The 8,028-nt window shown below is 41.7% G+C and overlaps 1 pseudogene; it reads left to right on the forward strand.

Annotated features, from left to right (window-relative positions):
• The first annotated feature begins 570 nt into the window (after positions 1-570).
• Positions 571-1,468, forward strand: LOC129541113 (ubiquitin carboxyl-terminal hydrolase isozyme L1 pseudogene; annotated as a pseudogene).
• The last annotated feature ends 6,560 nt before the right edge of the window (positions 1,469-8,028 follow it).

Below are 8,028 nucleotides of genomic sequence, written 5' to 3' on the forward strand. Positions count from 1 at the left end.
ACCAAGATAGTCACGATAACGTGATCACTCACCTAAAGCCAGACATCTTGGAATGTGAAGTCAAGTGGGCCTTAGAAAGCATCACTACGAACAAAGCTAGTGGAGGTGATGGAATTCCAGTTGAGCTATTTCAAATCCTGAAATATGATGATGTGAAAGTGCTGCACTCAATATGCCAGCAAATTTGGAAAACTCAGCAGTGGCCACAGGACTGGAAAAGGTCAGTTTTCCTTCTAATCCCAAAGAACGGCAATGCCAAAGAATGCTCTAACTACTGCACAATCGCACTCATCTCACACGCTAGTAAAGTCATGCTCAAAATTCTCCAAGCCAGGCTTCAGCAATACATGAACCATGAACTTCCAGATGTTCAAGCAGGTTTTAGAAAAGGCAGAGGAACCAGAGATCAAATTGCCAACATCCTCTGGATCATGGAAAAAGCAAGAGAGTTTCAGAAAAACTTCTATTTCTGCTTCAATGACTATGCCAAAGCCTTTGTGTGGATCACAATAAACTGTGGAAAATTCTGAAAGAGGCTGTTTTTTCGCTTCTCTGGGTTGTCCCTTTCGAGGTCTGTGAAGATGCAGCTCAAACCAATGGAGATTAACCCCGAGATGCTGAACAAAGTGCTGACCCGTCTGGGGGTCGCTGGCCAGTGGCGCTTTAGGATGTACTGGGACTGGAGGAGGAGTCTCTGGGCTCGGTGCCAGCTCCGGCCTGCGCGCTGCTGCTGCTGCGGCTCTTTCTGCTCACGGCGCAGCATGAGAACTTCAGAAAAAACAAATTGAAGAGCTGAAGGGAAAAGAAGTCAGTCCCAAGGTGTACTTCATGAAGCAGACCATTGGCAACTCCTGTGGAACCATCGGACTCATTCACGCAGTGGCCAATAATCAGGACAAACTGGAGTTCGAGGATGGGTCCGTTCTGAAATAGTTTTCTTTCTGAAACAGAGAAGTTGTCCCCTGAAGACAGAGCAAAGTGCTTTGAAAAGAACGAGGCCATTCAGGCAGCCCAGGATGCCGTGGCACAGGACGGCCAATGTCGGGTAGATGACAAAGTGAACTTCCATTTTATTCTGTTTAACAACGTGGATGGCCACCTCTATGAACTTGATGGATGGATGCCTTTTCTGGTGAACCATGACACCAGCTCAGAGGACTCGCTGCTGCAGGACGCTGCCAAGGTCTGCAGAGAATTCACTGAACGTGAGCAGGGGGAGGTTTGCTTCTCCGCTGTGGCCCTCTGCAAGGCAGCCTAATGCCCCGTAGGGGGCACTTTGCTACTCGCTCTCTTCCCTTCATTGTGAAAGTGTATCCCCCCAGTGCTGGTATAAAATGCTTCAGTACTTGTAGAGCACAGCTGTTCTCCTTCGGTTCTGCGGATCAGCCCTTCCCCTCAACCACTCCCCTACACTGGCAGAGCTCAGCTGTCGATGGAGCAAGTTTGGCATCAGCCTGTGATGGCGAAGCATTCCCCTCCCGGTGTGGCTTGTACCTCAATATCTAATGCTTTAATGGCTACTTTGGTTTCTTGTCTGTAAGTTAAGGCCTTGGATGTGATTTGTCCATAAAAGGAATAAAATTTTTCTGCTGATAAGAAAAAAAAAAAGAAAATTCTGAAAGAGATGGGAATACCAGACCAGCTGTCCTGCCCCTTGAGAAACCTATATGCAGGTCAGGAAGCAACAGTTAGAATTGGACATGGAACAATAGACTGGTTCCAAATAGGAAAAGGAGTACGTCAAGGTGATATATTGTCACCCTGTTTATTTAACGTATATGCAGAGTACATCGTGAGGAACGCTGGGCTGGAAGAAGCACAAGCTGCAATCAAGATTGCTGGGAGAAATATCAATAACCTCAGATATGCAGATGACACCACCCTATGGCAGAAAGTGAAGAGGAACTCAAAAGCCTCTTGATGAAAGTGAAAGAGGAGAGTGAATAAGTTGGTTTAAAGCTCAACATTCAGAAAACTAAGATCATGGCATCTGGTCCCATCATTTCATGGGAAATAGATGGAGAAACAGTGGAAATAGTGTCAGACTATTTTTTTGGGCTCCAAAATCACTGCAGATGCTGATTGCAGCCATGAAATTAAAAGACGCTTACTCCTTGGAAGAAAAGTTATGACCAACCTAGATAGCGTATTAAAAAGCAGAGACATTACTTTGCCAACCAAGGTCCATCTAGTCAAGGCTATGGTTTTTCCCGAGGTCATGTATGGATGTAAGAGTTGGACTGTGAAGAAGGCTGATCACCAAAGAATTGATGCTTTTGAACTGTGGTGTTGGAGAAGACTCTTGAGAGTCCCTTGGACTGCAAGGAGATCCAACCAGTCCATTCTAAAGGACATCAGTCCTGGGTGTTCATTGGAAGGACTGATGCTAAAGCTGAAACTCCAATACTTCGGCCACCTCATGCGACGAGTTGACTCACTGAAAAAGACTGATGCTGGGAGGGATTGGGGGCAGGAGGAGAAGGGGATGACAGAGGATGAGATGGCTGGATGGCATCACCAGCTCGATGGAGGTGAGTTTGAGTGAACTCCGGGAGTTGGTGATGGACAGGGAGGCCTGGTGTGCTGTGATTCATGGGGTCACAAAGAGTCGGATACAACTGAGCGACTGATCTGAACTGAACTGATATCTTTTTTATCTATTCAGTCAACTTAGGTTGATTTCATATCTTGGCAATTATAAATAACACTGCCATGAAATAGGGGTGCAGATATCTTTTTGAATAATTATTTTTGTCTTCTGATAAATACCCAGGTGTAGAATTATTAGGTTTTATGGGAATTCTTTTTAATTTTTGAGAAAATTCCATACTGTTTTGCATAGTGGTTACACCAATTTACATTCCCACAGAAAGTGCACAATGGTTTCCTTTTCTCCACATCCTTGCCAACACTTGTTATTTGTCCTTTTTGATAATAAACATTCTGACAAGTGTGAAGCGATATCTTATTGTGGTTTTGATTTTCATTTTCCTGATGATTAGTGATGTTGAGCATCTTTTCATGTGCCTATTGGCCATCTGTGCATCTTCTTTGGGAAAAATGCCCATTCAGATCCTCTGTCCATGAATGTATGAGTCCTTTGTATATTTTGGATATTAGCTCCTTATCAGCTATATTGTTTGCAAATATCTTCCCCTATTCAGTAGGTGGCCTTTTTATTTTGTTAATAGTTAGTTTCTTTTGCTATGCAAAAGCTTTTTAGTTTGGTGCAGTTTCATTTGTTTATTTTGCTTTTATTTCTCTTTCTTAAGGAGACAAGTCCAAAAATATATTGCCAAGACTAGTGTCAAAGAACGTTTTGCTTGTGTTTTCTTCTAAAAGTTTTACATCTTTAGGTCTTACATTTAAGCTTTTAATCCATTTTGGATTTATTTTTGCATATGGTATGAAAAAGTGGTCCAGTTTGATTCTTTCTCATTTAGCTGTACAGTTTCCCAAAAACATTTATTAAAGAGGCTGTCTTTTCCCCCTCACTGTATATTCTTCTTTCTCATATCATAGACTAATTGACCATATGAGTATGGTTTCATTTCTGGGCTCTCTATTCTGTTCCATGGATCTATGTGTCTATTTTTGTGCCAGAACCATACTGTTCTGATTATTGTAGCTTTGTAGTATAGTTTGAAATCAGGAAGTGTGATACTTCTAGATTTGTCTTTCTTTCTTGAGATTGTTTTGGCTATTCAAATCTTTCGTTTTTCATACAAATTTTAGAATCATTTGTTCCAGTTCTGTAAATAATATCATTGGCATTTTGCTAGATATTGCATTGAATCTAAAGATTACTAAAGATTACTTTAGGTAATATGGTTATTTTGCTCCACTTACAATTTGTAGACAACCAATCAGAGTTCGGGGTGAAGAACAAATTGTAGGCTGCCAAGAGTAAAAGCAAGACCAATTAGGAAACTGGCTTAGGGTAGGGTTACATGGTAGAGGCAGAAAAGTAAGTGGACTGGAGCACATCTTAGAGATAGGTGGAGTCATAGGACTTGCTAGAAGTAGGATATGCAGAGTGAGAGAAGGATAGAATCTGATTTGGGGTTGAGCAACTAGATGGATACTGGTAATGGTGAATGAGATAGGGAAGTCTTGGGAAGGAACTAGGTTTGGAGAAGGTAATGAAGAAGTTCTTTTAGGCCAAGTTAACATTCTTGTGTGTTTTGGCCTAGGACGCAAAACTAGGGAAAACCAATTAAAAGCTATGACAATGTAGTTGAGAATTAAGTGTGAAAAACAGAAGGCAACCAGGACAGCTTTGAAGAGTCTTTCATTTTCAGCTGTCGTAAGGCGAATGTGGCTGAGTCCCAAGTCCTGACTCTGTTTTGCAGAATTTCAAACATCATAGTGTCCTACATATTAGGTATGACAGCTCTATACCTCTTAGGCTACGTTAAGAGTTCTGTGGGAAAGGAGTTGAACCATGAGATGTGAAGTGTGGATATTTGTAAAGACATAGAATGGGCTGAAAATTTTGAAACTCCAAATCCCTTAACTTCCTTTGTCAGAGAAGGCAGCTCCTCTACTCATGCTTTCCCATCATTTCCTCTCTCAACTCACCCTTCTCTATATAAAAAGCTTCCGAAGTCTTCACCTTGGGTCCTGGCCCCATAAGCTGATGCCACTTCTCCTAAGACCCTGATGCTGGGAAAGATTGAAGGCAGAAGGCTTACAAGAGGGTGTTAGAGGATGAGATGGCTGGTTGGCATCACAGATACAATGGACGTGAACTTTGGCAAACTTTGGGAGATGGTAAGGAACAGGGAGGCCTGGTGCTCTGTAGTCCATAGGGTCACAAAGAGTCAGACATAAGTGGGAGACTAAACAACAACAACATGACCAACTAACAGAAGAAGAAAAGGCACTAATGTGGTTACACACTGATACACGCCATATGCAGCAAAAGGTCTGCAGTTACTGCACTGTATTCCCATTCTGGAAGGGAATCTCAGAATATGGCAGAACTGTATGTAGCATATGCTATTGCACATTTGTATAAAAGAAAAGACAGCCTGAGTTAAAGATCTTTGCTGATTCATGGACTGTGGATAATGGGTTGACCAACCAATTTGGAACTTGGAAAGTATAAAATTGGAAAAATTGATGACAAGGGTTACTTAAGTGGGGTTCTGAGAGAATCAACAGATTTATGTTAACAAATGCTCACAAGAGTGTATCCACAGCTAAGGATAACCCATCTTGAAGATGCCAATCAAATTATCTTCCCAGCTACCCCAGAGCTTCCTCAATGGACTTGGGTATAAAGTGGCCACAGAAGCATGGAGGAAGACTTTACATGGTCTCAACACCATGGTCTTCCTCCAGCAAAGTAAGTCTGGTCACCATCACGGTTGAATGCAAACAATTTGCAACCAGCAGAGGTCTAAGTTGAGCCCTCTATGTGGTAACATTCCCCAGAGGGTCCTGTCAGGTTTCAGGTTGGTTGCATTGGATCCTGCTGCTCTTTATAAAGTTAGGTAGCGCCTTGTCCTCACAGGATAGATGTTAGCTTTCCTATCTCAAGTGTTTCAGTCATCATCAGTATTTGTGGGCTTAAAAATTCATCATTCATCATTTCGTATCTCACAAAACAGTGCCTCATAACAGCAGACATACTTTTATAAAAGTGTGACATAATTTTCAACCACAGAATTCAGTGGCTTTGTCAAATGTTCCAACTTCTAGAGGCAGCTGACTTGATAAAGCAGTGGCCTGGCCTACTGGGGTTCCAGTTAGGGTCCCAGCTGACAGACAACAACCTGCACAATTAGGGGGCTTTTTTTTTAATTTCAGATTTGCCTTAAACTGACACTACTTTTCCCATAGTTAGGATGTATAGATTCACAAGCCAAGAAATAGAACTGGGAGAGGCTTCTCTCACTATAATATCTAATAAGCTTCTGGAAGAATTTTTCTTCCTGTTCCTGTGAACTTCAGTTATATTTTTAGAGGTTCTAGAGCCCAGTAGAGGAAAGTTTCCTCTTGGGAACTAAGTCATCCTTTATATTAATTGGAAGCAAAATCTGCCTTCTGCTCATTTTTGGTCCCTCCAACCTCCAAATCAATAAGCAGGGAAGGGATATCACTATCTCGGGTGGAGTGGTTAATCCTGATTATCAGAGAGAAATTTGGTCATTGTTATGCAGAAGCAATAAGAAAAACTATCTTGAGAACACAAGGAACTCACTGGATTGGTTTTTAGCCATACTCCTCCTCATGACCCTGGTCAATGGGAATCTGTGGCAAACAAATTAAAGACTTGACCGTCAAAAATACATATGCTTTTGAAATTCAGATTTCATTATCCCTGCAAAGAATCCTATTCATCTGCGAAGCTGGCAAGAAGTAGGGGAGATAAGAAATTTGTGGTGGAAGAAATCTACTGTAATAGCAGCTTAGACCTCATGATGCTACGGAGGCAGATTCTAACATTTTTTTTTATGCTCCTTGCTTCCTTTCTCCTTATTTTTCTCTTACAAACTTAAATGAAGAACCCAACCGTGGCTAATGTTTTAAGTTTCATGTTTTTGTTTTTAATTTTAATTGGAGGCTAATTACTTTACAATATTGTATTGGTTTTGCCATACACTGACATGAATCCGCCCCAGGTGTATATGTGTTCCCCATCCTGAACCCCCCTCCCACATCCCTCCCCATATCATCCCTCTGGGTCATCCCAGTGCACCTTAACTTAATGTGTTAATTTCCTGTTACAGGGCGGGAGCAGAGGGAGTGTAATTAACCTGACAACTCACCATGATGTGAGAGTTATTGGTGGGATTGTCTGAGTCCTCTCTTTGAGATATTAAGGGGGAAAGGGGGCAGGATGTGTTGAATACCATTGATTCAACTCACCCAGACCTAGCTCCCTCCTTTCTCTACCCTGCTTTTTTCCACAGCCATCTTACCTGTAAGTCCCAAATGCAACAGGCTTTCATGCCTCTGGCCTCAGCTTATTGGGAGGAGATGAGTGAGGTCAGGATATTCATTCCTCTGGATTTCTTCTGTGAAGTTGTCTCAAGCTCGCTGTGTCCCTGGACCAAAGATCACTATTCTCTCGACACCCTGCCCTTCATGACTCTCCTTATAGATACTGGTACCCTCTCCATGCTCATCCCTTCAGGACTATAGGGCTAACTGTACTGCTGCAGCTTAAGCCAGCTTCCTGCACTTCCTTCTCAAAGGATTCTAATTTGAATGTACCATCTGTTTCTCATTGTCTAGTAAAGTTAGTAAGGAAAATAAGAGAGTAGATATTAGGTAGGAAACCAACAATTGAAGGGATGAAAGAGAAGTTGATTGTAGTTATTCTAGCCTAAAGTTATCACGGTGTAGTGGTTTTAAAATGTGTTCATGAATTCTTTCCCTTGAAGAGGTGGAGCTTAATTCCTTTCCTGGAATGTGGACTGGACTTAGTGATTTAAGGAGGAAAAGAAAAGTGGAAGTAATAGTGTACAATTTCAGAGACTAGCTCCTAAAAGTCACTGTGATTTCCTCCTCTTTCTTAGATTGCTTGATCTGGGGGAAGCCAGCTGCTGTCATGAAGACACTCAGGAAGCTTTAGAGAGGCACACGGGGTGAGTGACTGAGGCCTCCAGCCAACAACCATGGGAGTCAGTCATTTAGGAAGTGGATCCTACAACCTCAGTCAACTCTGCTGATGACTTTACCCCTGCTGACATCCTAACTGCAACATTAGGTATTGTGAACCAGAATCGCCCAGGTTAGCCACTTGAAATTCCTAATTAACAGAAGCTGCAAAATAATAAATGTTTACTGTTTTAAGCCACTAATTAGGGTAATTTATTGTAAATATCTATTTCAGATATCTGATATACTTGGATACAACTAAGATGCTATTTTAATCAAAATAATGGTTTGATATTTATTGGATGTCTATTATACATCATTTACTGTGCTAAATATTTCAATTTTCACACATACCTTATGAGACAAGTATTATTACCTCATTTTAAAGTCCAAGAACCTGAGGCACAAGGAAGTTAA

Source organism: Moschus berezovskii, chromosome 4 (genome assembly GCF_049115385.1).
Source record: "Moschus berezovskii isolate FMDL1 chromosome 4, NW_MosBer_1.0, whole genome shotgun sequence".
Taxonomy (NCBI): domain Eukaryota; kingdom Metazoa; phylum Chordata; class Mammalia; order Artiodactyla; family Moschidae; genus Moschus; species Moschus berezovskii.